Below are 10,844 nucleotides of genomic sequence, written 5' to 3' on the forward strand. Positions count from 1 at the left end.
ATGGCTGACTAATATTCCATTGTATATATGTGCCACATCTTCTTTATCCATTCATGTGTCGATGGACACTTAGGTTGCTTCCATGTCCTAGCTATTGTAAATAGTGCTGCAGTGAACACTGTGGTACATGACTCTTTTTGAGTTATGGTTTTCTCAGGGTATATGCCCAGTAGTGGGATTGCTGAGTCATATGGTAGTTCTATTTTTAGTTTTTTAAGGAACCTCCATACTGTTCTCCATAGTGGCTGTATCAATTCACGTTCCCACCAACAGTGTAGGAGGGTTCCCTTTTCTCCACACCCTCTCCAGTATTTATTGTTTGTAGATTTTTTGATGATGGCCATTCTGACTGGTGTGAGATGATATCTCATGGTATTTTGATTTGCATTTCTCTAATGATTAGTGACATTAAGCGTCCTTTCATGTGTTTGTTGGCAGTCTGTATATCTTCTTTGGAGAAATGTCTGTTTAGGTCTTCTGCCCATTTTTGGATTGGGTTGTTTGTTTTTTTGATATTGAGCTGCATGAGCTGCTTGTATATATTGGAGATTAATCCTTTGTCAGTTGGTTTGTTTGCAAATATTTTCTCCCATTCTGGGGTTGTCTTTTCATCTTGTTTATGGTTTCCTTTGCTGTGCAAAAGAAAAGCTGTACATATTTAATGCATACAACTCAGTGAGTTTGGGAATTAGTATATAGACATTAAATTATCATTAATACCAAGGTCACGAAACCATCATCAATATCAAGGCCATAAACATACTATCACCCCCCAAAGCTTCATTCTGCCTCCTATAATATTATTGTTATTATTGTTGTTGTTACTGCTTGATGTGATGAGAACATGTAACACAAGATCTGCCCTATCCTCTTAGCATATTTTAAATATGTGCTACCATAGTTTTAGCTGTAGGCACTATGCTGTATAGCAGATGTCCAGAACTTATTTATCTTGCATAATGAAACTCTGAACCCTTTAACCATCACCTCCTCATTCCAATAAGTGTGAAAGGACATTTTTGGAAAGATTTAGAAAATAAGCTGATAATTGATAGAAATTTTTGGCTCTCTAGGCAAAATAACTCCTCCACAGGAAGAAAAAAGAGCAAAACTTTGTGCTCTAATTGGGAGCCCCTAGACAAGAATATGTGTAAATATTGTGAACAGGAAGGCCATTAAAGGAAACAGCGACCCATAATGGTTAAGAAACGCAAGGATACTTACCTGGCAAGGGAGATACCATGATCACAAAGGTGGTTTTCCCAGGTTGAGGCTTATCCATTGCACTCTGGATGGGCTGACCCCTGCGATTTCCCCAAATGTAGGAAACTCGACTGCATAGCACTCTGGATGGGCTGACCCCTGCGATTTCCCCAAATGTAGGAAACTCGACTGCATAATTCGTCATAGTAGGGGACTGCGTTTGCGCTTTCCCCTGGTAAAAAAAGAAAAAGAAAAAAGAAACACAAGGAAAACTGTCTAAAATCTGTTCAGTAGTGCTGCTTACAGGGAAACCTTGTATCCTGAAATTCCATGCTCTTCATCTAAACTCTCAAGGGAAATAGCCTATAATTATTTATGAACAATACAGCTTTCCATTTTTCCTTTTTTAAAAATTTGAAATATAGTTGACACACAATATTACATTAGTTTCAAGTGTACAACATAGTGATTCAATGTTATGTACATTACAAATTGATCACCATGTCATTCTGGTTACTATCTGTCACCATACAAAGGTGTTACAATATTATTGACTACATTCCCTGTGTTCTATGTTACAACCCTGTGACTTAGTTATTTTATAACTGGAAGTTTGTACCTCATAATCCCCTTCACCTATTTCACCCATCTTCCCACCCCATTCCCTCTGGTGACCACCAGTTTGTTCTCTGTATCTATGAGTCTGTTTTGGTTTTGTTATGTTTGTTCATTTGTTGTGTTTTTCAGATTCCACATATAAGTAAAATCGTACAGTATTTGTCTTTCTCTGTCCAACTTATTTCCCTTAGCATAATACCCTCTAGGTCCATCCACGTTGTCATAAATGGCAGGATTTCATTCTTTCTTATGGCTGAGTAATATTCCATAGCATATACATACTACATCTTCTTTATCCATTCATCTGTTGATGGTGATGTATGACTTTTCATCCAATAATTCTCTAACACCCATAAAGGGAAATCATGTGACTGTATATCTGTAATTAAGGAATTGTTCTTGCTCAGAACGGAATTTATGGACACTCCAAAATCAGAATCTGACTTATTATGTCTGCTCTGGTTGTTTTTAAATTAAACATGTAATGGAAAAATATGTGTTCACTAAAATAAGTAGTCTAGTCACGCCTATTGAACCTAATTTCTTACTAAAAGTTAAGTTGAACTGACTTATGACACTTTTTAGGACATGCCAAATTGTCTAAATAAAATAGTAAATCTATACACCAGTAACAGGTTCAATTTTAGAACAATTTGCTTCTTTGAAATAATATAGAAACAAAAAAGCTTCTCAGACTCTTCAGGTACTATTTAAACATGAACAAGTACATGAATTACTTGATTCCTTGACGTCTCCTAAGATAATTTCTGTCATAAAGGTAGATTCTCACAATAAACCAGATACTATAAGAGCTAGTATCTTATACTGTAAACAATATAGACTTACTTTAGAAATTCCATAGAAATATATAGGAATACTTTAGAAAGTACTTTAGCAGGTTTTCATCTGAACCAGCCTACTCCAACTAAAGTGTACACAAAAGGCCTTCTTACCAAATCAAAAAGTCACACATCAATGGAGATTTGTAGATACACAACATCTACACTACAGAATTCAGAAATAATGCCCCAGAGAATGACTGTGTTGTAAGAACCATGATCCCTCAAGCATCTGTTCTCATGCCCAAGTCCGTTTATTTATTTAATTCATTGCTTGTTCTATTCCGGATCACAGATATAGCCGTTTCAATATTCTTAGCTCCTACCCCCATGGGAAAGAACTTTATAAGATAGAGTCCGCTGTTTATGTACAGCACATTTTGCCTTTAGTCTAGACATTCTGTTCATTTCTAAAGTTCACTTCTAAAGTTACTTTTAACTTTTTCATACATTTTAGATTACGTGTATTCTACCCTGTGACACTCCCACTTCCTTGATTGCTTGATTTGAATAGGTTTCAATTGACTCGTGGAACCATAAAAATCTATGGTTTAGATAGATGCACGGTGGCAGAGGTCCATCGCTCAGGTATCTGAACTATGTCGTGATCTGTTTGCCATCTCTTAGTTTGCCTTTTCCAGAACGTCATATAAACGGGGTCATACAGCGTGTAGGCTCTTGAGCTTGGATTCTGTCACTTGCGAAGGCAGAATCAAAACGGAATAGGCGATTATAAGAGAGCTCTTTAGAATGGAGCTGGGAGGTCATTTAGAAAGTGTGACTTACCACATCTCAGCCTGAATGGAAGCTGACCTTCTGACTCGATGAAGTCATCCGGAGCATCTGCCATTAGCTCACGACAGCTACAGTATTGCCATTTATAGAGTGTCTTCCACGTAGTGCAGGAAGAGAAGGGCGTGAACTCTGACCCGTGAGGGAGACGCGGCCTGCACTTCCCGCACGGACCACAGGGTGGCGCCGAGCCACCTGCCAACCACATGCGCGTTCCCCGCGGACTCGGCTCTGAGCGCAGCTGAGAGGAGTTGTGTTTCCTCAGTCGACGGCAGCGCTGCGCCTGGGACGCTGAGCTCAGCGTCTCTGCTGACGGGAGCTCGGTCTCCTCAGGACTCGCTGGGGTTTTGGCTTCACGACAACACGGGGCCGTGTCCACGCTGACGGGAGCTGGGTTTCCTGACGACCCAGGCAATGCTGGGAGGAAAAGGTGAGGAAAATTGGGGAAAAGTGGGGAGAAGCTTCCTGGGGGCGACTGACGGCTGACGGCGGGGGGTCCGTCTTCGTGCGACCCAGGAAGGGCTTGGTGTGCAAAGCTGGGTTTTTGGTCAGGCTGGTGTGCGGTGGAGCCGCGTGGGTTATGGGGTGTGCAGTCTTCCCAGCACCGTTTACCGTGGGGCTGCCCTTCCCCTCGGTGTGTCCTTGGCCCCCTTGTCGTAAATTAATGGACCCCGCCCGTGTGGGTTGGATTCCGGGCTCTGCGTCCCGTCCCTCTGGTCTGTGCGCCTGTTTTGAGCCAGTTCCGCACTGTTTTGGTGACGGTAGCTTCGCCGTGTAGTGTGAAGTCAGTGGGGGAGGTGCCTCCAGCTTGTTCTCCTTTCTCAGGGTCGCCTTGGCCCTTTGGGGTCCTTTGTGGCTCCACACAGACATTAGGAGGATTTGCTCCGTTTCTGTGACAAACACCATCGGAGGTTAGGCAAGGCCTGCATTCACGGCGCACCCTGCTTTGGGCAGAACGGACGTTTTAGCAGTATTCTTCCGCCCCATGAGCACGGGGTGTCTTTCCACTGATTTATGTCTTTCTCAATTTCATCAAGGTCTTAAAGTTTTCAGTGTGCAGGTCTCTCACGTCCTTGGTTAAATCTATTCCTTGGTATTTTGGTCTTTGGGATGCAGTTGTAAACTGGATTCTTCCTCTTTCTGATGGTTTGTGATTCGTGTTTAGAAATACAGTTGATTTTTGTGTATTGATTTTGTAACTTTTCTGAATTCGTTGATTCGTTCTAATAGTTTTTTTGTGGAATGATGTAGAAAATTGGAACTTGGAAATCCCACCGCTTTTTTCACAGCCAGGTCGTCCACAGCACGCAAGACACAGCGGCTTCTAATCGAATCTTCCCACAGTGCTTATAAATTACACGTGGACTCCTAGGAGGGCAATTAGGTCCACGACTTTGTGAAGCTGGATCTGGGTAGGGCGTGGCCTCTGTTAGGAAGTGTGATGTTTTCTCCGCTTTTCTGGTGCGGTTTTGATAAGTTATTTACTTTCCAGTAATTTCAAACATACAGAAAACTCCAATAGCAGAACAAAGTCCTGTGTATCTGCACCCTCAGATTCCCCAGCCGTCCTTGCTTCACTGCATTAGCCACTCCACACAAAATACTTCAGTGGGTTTTACCCACACCAGGGCACTCTTCCAGGCAACTAGCAGGTAACCGCCAAATGAGGAAATTATTATCATGGTTTCCATGTGAGAATCCAATCCACAGTCCACCAGCTGCCCCAAGTCAATGGAAATGTCTTTTCCCATACTGATCCAGTTTTCTTTTCTGGGAACCATTACCGATACTTCCTCTCATTTTCACAACTTTAATGGATTTAAAGCGCACAAGGTGAGTATGTGATCTGGTTGGCTTTTTCTATATGGCTTTTTTATTTTTATTTTTTAACAAAGGATGTTTTCAATGTTCATCCATATTGGTAACATGTATTGGTACTTCATGGATTTGTTGTTGTTGTTGTTGTGATTAAATATATATTACATAACATATTCCATTTAAATGGTTTTAAGTATACAGTTTTATGACATTAAATCCATTTACATCGTTGTACAAATATCCTCACCATCCATCTCCGGAACTTTTCAATTTTCACCAGCAAAACTCTGTAGCCATTAGACACTAATTCCCCTCAGCCCCTGGCAACTGCATTCTACTTTCTGCCTTTGAATTTGATTTGCCTGGGTACCTCCTATAAGTGGAATCATATCATGTTTGACCTTTTGTGACAGGGTTATTTCACTTGTCAGAATGACTTCAGGGTTCACATACATCGTAGTGTGTGTCAGAATTTCCTTAGTTTTTAAGGCTAAATAATATTCCATCCTGTGTACGATACAGTTAAGTTTATCCATTCATCAGGGGACACTTGGGTCACTTCCACCTTTTGCTATTGTGTTAATGCTATTATGAATATGGGTGTACAAATATCTCTTTCCGTCTCTGCTTTCAGTCTGTTGAGTATATACTCTGATGTGGAATTAATGGATAATACCTTAATTCTGTGTTGAATTTTTTGAGGAACTGCTATACTGTTTTCCACAGAGGCTGCACCATTATACTTTATAAATTTTATGGTGGAATAATATTTCAGTTTATGGATCTACCCCATTTTCTTTATATATTTACCCATTGATGGACATTTGCCTTATTTCTACTATTTGGCTGCTGTGAACAGTGCTGCTTTCAATATATGGGTACAGGTTTCTGTATGAGCACCTGTTTTCAACTCTTTGGCCTGTATATATCTAGAAGTGGAGTTTTTGAACGATATGGTATTTGTATATTTATATTGTAAACATAAGTTGCACCATTTTACCTTTACACAAGTAATATTTAAGGGTTTTAAATTCTCTACATTGTTGCCAAGGTTTGTTATTTTTAGCTTTCTTGATTATAACTGTTTTAGAATGTGTGAAGGAGTTATTGCATTGTGGATTTACTTTGCATTTCAATCATGACTAATGATGTTTGACATCTTTTCATCTGCTCATTGACCATTTGTATGTCTTGTGTGGAGAACCGTCTATTCAAGTCCTTTGTCCATTTTTAAAATTGGGTTATTTGTCTTTTTGTTGATGAGTTGTAAAAGTTCTTGATGTAATTTGGTTAAAAGACTCATCAATACATAATGTGTAAATATTTTCTTCCGTTCTGTGGGCTGTCTTTTCACTTTCTGGATTGCATCTTTTGATGCAAAAAGTTTGTACTTTTAAAGAAATCCAATTTACCTGTTTTTTCTTTTGTTGCTTGTGCTTTGGTGTCAGATCTAAGACACCGTTGCTAAATCCAAGGTTATGAAGATTAATCCCCGTGTTTTATTGGAGAGTTTATACAGTAGTCCCTTGATGTCTGTGGGGGATTGGTTCCAGAACACCCAGGGACAACAAAATCCACGGCTGCTGAAGTCTCGTATAAAAGGGTATAGCACCATTGTAAAGCAACTATACTCCAATAAAGATGTTAACAAAGAAAAAGTATAGTATTTGCATATAACCTGGGCACATCTTCCTGTACACTTTAAATTATCTCTAGATTACTTATTATAACTAATACAATGTAAATGCTACATAAATGTTGTAAATACAGTGTAAATGCTATGTAAATAGTTGCTGGCACATGGCAAATTCAACTTTTGCCTTTTGAAACTTACCGTAATTTTTTTTCTAATATTTTCTGTCTGGAGTTGGTGGGATCCACAGATGTGGAACCCGTGAATATAGGGGATTGACTGTAATTTACTACATTTAAGCCTGTTATCTGTTTTGAATTACTTTTTCTATGTGGTATGAGGCAAGGATCCAGTTTCATTCTTCTGCATGTGGATAGCCAATTGCTTAGCACCACTTGTTGAAAACACTGTTTTCCCCCAATTTAATTTTGTTGACTGTTACCTAAAATCAGTTTATCCTAGATGGGTGGGTTTATTTCTGGGATCTGCATTCAGTTCCATTCATCTCTATGTATATCTTTATGCCAGTGTCACCCTGTTCTAGTTGCTGTTGCTTTGTATTAACATTTGATATTGGGAAGTGTGAGCCTCCAACTTTGATTTTCTTTCTGAAAATTGTTTTAGCTCCTTAGGTTCTCTTGAAATTCCATATTTTGGGGTGTCATTCTGCTCCCCTTCACATGGGTGTACGCCAATTAGCTTATGCATTCATCTTCTGAAGGCATCCTGATTCCTGTGAGGTTTAGACATTATGAGTAGAAGTTCTGTGCATAATAGCATCCTTGTTTTTGTTTGGATACTGTTTTTCAAAGCAGTTATGTGAATACTGGAGGCGTGATAGATGGATCTCAAGGTGTGAGACCCATTTGGCTTGGAAAGTACTGCCAGACTGTATCTCAGGAGGCGGTCTGTGCGTCCCATCAGTGATGAAGAGTCACTGATGTTCCCCGCCCTCCAGTGATCGGTATTGTCATGTGGGAGGAGCTTAGCAGTTCTAATGGGGTGTAGAGCTGTCTTACTGTTTTAATTGGTAATTCTCTAATGGTGTACAATGTTGATCATGTTTTTGTCCACTTATTGATTATCTGTTTATCTTCTCTGGCCAGGTGTCTGTTCAGATCTTTACCCATTTGTAATGAAAGTGTTTGCTTTATAGTTGTAATAATGTGCGTACAAATGCTTTATCAGATATATGTTTTGCAAATATTTTTTCTCCCAGGTTATTGTTTCTCTTTTGGTTTTCTGAATAAAGTAGTTCACCAAGTAGAAATTTTTAATTTTATAAAGTACGTTATTATTTTTCCTTTTATTTGTGGGCTTTTCCTGTTGTGTGTTAGAAGTCAAAGCTCATGATCTACCTGACCAAACCCATAGCCGTGTAGGTTTTCTTCTATATTTTCTTCTGTAATATTTATAGCTTTCTGTTTTAAACTTGTCTGTGGACAATTTTGAATGACATTTGGTGTAAGTTGTAAAGTTTGTGTCTACATTCATTTCATTGCACATGGTTTCTTATTGTTCTGTAACTCTTTATTGAGATGTCATGGGATATTTGCCTCCTTCATTTTGAATTTTCAAAGTTTAGTGGCTGCAGCAGGATGGCCAGCGCAGGACTTGCCTCCACTGAACTGGAGAGGGTGAGGCCTGCATTTGCTAGGTTGCCAGCAGAAGGCGACAAGCCCGCCCTTCTTTCTAGTGCAGCCCCTGCCTGTTCTTTCATCAGATTTGGCTCCCTGCACAGCTGACCGGAGCCTGGTCTCCTCCGGACCCTCCAGGGGTTTGGCTTCAGGACAGTGCGGGCCTGTATCCACATTGAGACGAGCTCGGTTTCCTCAGGCCCGGCTGGGAGGTGCTGCTGTGGGGAGAAGAGGTGAGGAAACATGAGGGAGAAGCTTCATGTGTGTGGCTGACTGCTGGGGGCTGGAGTGGGGCTGGTTAGTCTTCAGAGGACCCAGCGGAGGAAGGGCTTGGCGTGGAAAATTGTGGGTTTCAGTGAGTTTTGTGTGTGGTGCAGACAGTGTCCAATGTCCCTCTTGGGCTTGTGATGTTCCATTTTCCAGGCAGTTTATTGAGGGGAGTGTCCTTTCCCTGATGTATGTCCTTGGCAGCTTTGGCATCAGTTAACTGGCCACGTGTGTGGGCTTATTTCTGGGCTCTGTTCTGTCCCTCTGGTCCGTGGGCCTCTTTCTGTGCTATTTCTACACTGTTTGCTTAATGTATCTTTGTAATATGGTTTGAAGTCAGGCAGTGAGTTTCCTCCAGCTGCTGCTCTCCTTTCTCAGGATCCCCTTGGCTGTTCGGGGTCCTTTGTGGACCACAGAAATGTTAGAATTCTTTGTTCAGTTTCTGTGAACAATGCTGCTGGAATTTTGGTACGAGTTGCATTGAATGTGTATATTGTTTTGGGTAGAATGGACATTTTAACACTGCTGATTTTTTCCATCCATGAGCACAGGCTATCTTTCCATTTATTTGTGTCTTCAATTTCTTCATCAATGTCTTCACGTCTTCAGTGTGCAGGGCTTTCATGTCTCAGGCTAAATTCATTCCTAGGTATTTGGCTTTGCTGATGTTATTGTAAATGGGATTGTTTTCTCAATTTCTCTTTCAGGTGGTTCCTTATTAGTGTATGGAGACACACGTGATCTTAGTGTATTGATTTTGTATCCTGCAGCTTTACTGAATTCATTTATTAATTCTAACAGTTTTTTTGTGGTTTGATGCGGAAAACTGGAATTAGAAACCCCACTGTTTCTACCACAGCAGGTCATGCACAACACCCAGGACATAGTGGCTACTATTACAATCTTTCCACAGGTCCCCTTAAAACATGGGAAATCCTACAAGGGCGGTTAGCATCATCACTTTTGATTAGCAGGGTCTGGGTAGGGTGGCCTCTGTAACAAAGTTTGATGTCTTTTCTACTTTTCTGTCCTGTTATTGACACAGTTGTTTCGAAAAGTAATTTATTTTCCAATAATTTCAAATGTATAGAAAACTTTGAATAGCAGTACAGAGTACACACATTTGGCACTTCACACAAAATACTCCCATGTGTTTTACCCCGAACAGCGACACTCTCCCAGGGAACCAGCACCTAACCCCCAAATGAGGATCATTACAGTTTCCACATACTAATCCAATCCACAGGCCCACTTCAACTTTCACCATCTGCCCTGACACTATGGAAATGTCTTTTTCGATTCTGATCCAGTTTTCTTTTTCAGGAAGCATTACTGAGATTTTTCCTCATATTCAAAACATGGATGGGTTTAAAGTGCACAAGATGAGTTTATGATCTGGGTGGCCTTTCCTGCATGGCTTCTTTCACTTAATATGTTGTCAGTGTTCATCCTTGTTGTAACACGTATCAGCACTTCATATTTTTCATTGTGATCAAAATATAATACATAGCATAGCCTTTACCATTTAAATCACTTTAAGTATATAGTTCAGGGGCATTAACTACGTTTCCGTTTCTACATTTCTGCCTTCCATCTCCAGACCTTTTTCATTTTCCCCAAGTGAAACTGTATCCATTATACAATAAATCCTCTCAGCTCTTCACAACCATATCCTTTCTGTCTCTGAATTTGACTTCTCTGGACATCTTATGGAAGTGGAATCAGATAATTTGTCCTACTGTGACTTATTTCGCTTAGCATAGTGACTTCAGGGTTCATCCATGTTATAGCTTATATCAGAATTTCCTTAGTTTCCAAGGCTGAATAATATTCCTTGTGTATTATATACCACATTTTATTGATCCATTGATCTGTCAATGGACACTTGGGTTGCTTCCACATTTTGTTATTGTTAATGATGCTGCTATCAATAGGAGTGTACAAATATTTGTTTCAGTCCCTGCTTTCAAATATTTTGAGTAAATACCCTGAAGTGGAATCGATGCATCACATGTCAACTCTATGCTTAACTCTGTG

At 40.2% G+C, this 10,844-nt stretch overlaps 1 pseudogene; it reads left to right on the forward strand.

The window, feature by feature from the left end:
• The first annotated feature begins 1,216 nt into the window (after positions 1–1,216).
• Positions 1,217–1,438, forward strand: LOC117196166 (uncharacterized; annotated as a pseudogene).
• The last annotated feature ends 9,406 nt before the right edge of the window (positions 1,439–10,844 follow it).

The sequence above is a fragment of the Orcinus orca genome, chromosome 6, assembly GCF_937001465.1.
Source record: "Orcinus orca chromosome 6, mOrcOrc1.1, whole genome shotgun sequence".
NCBI lineage: Eukaryota > Metazoa > Chordata > Mammalia > Artiodactyla > Delphinidae > Orcinus > Orcinus orca.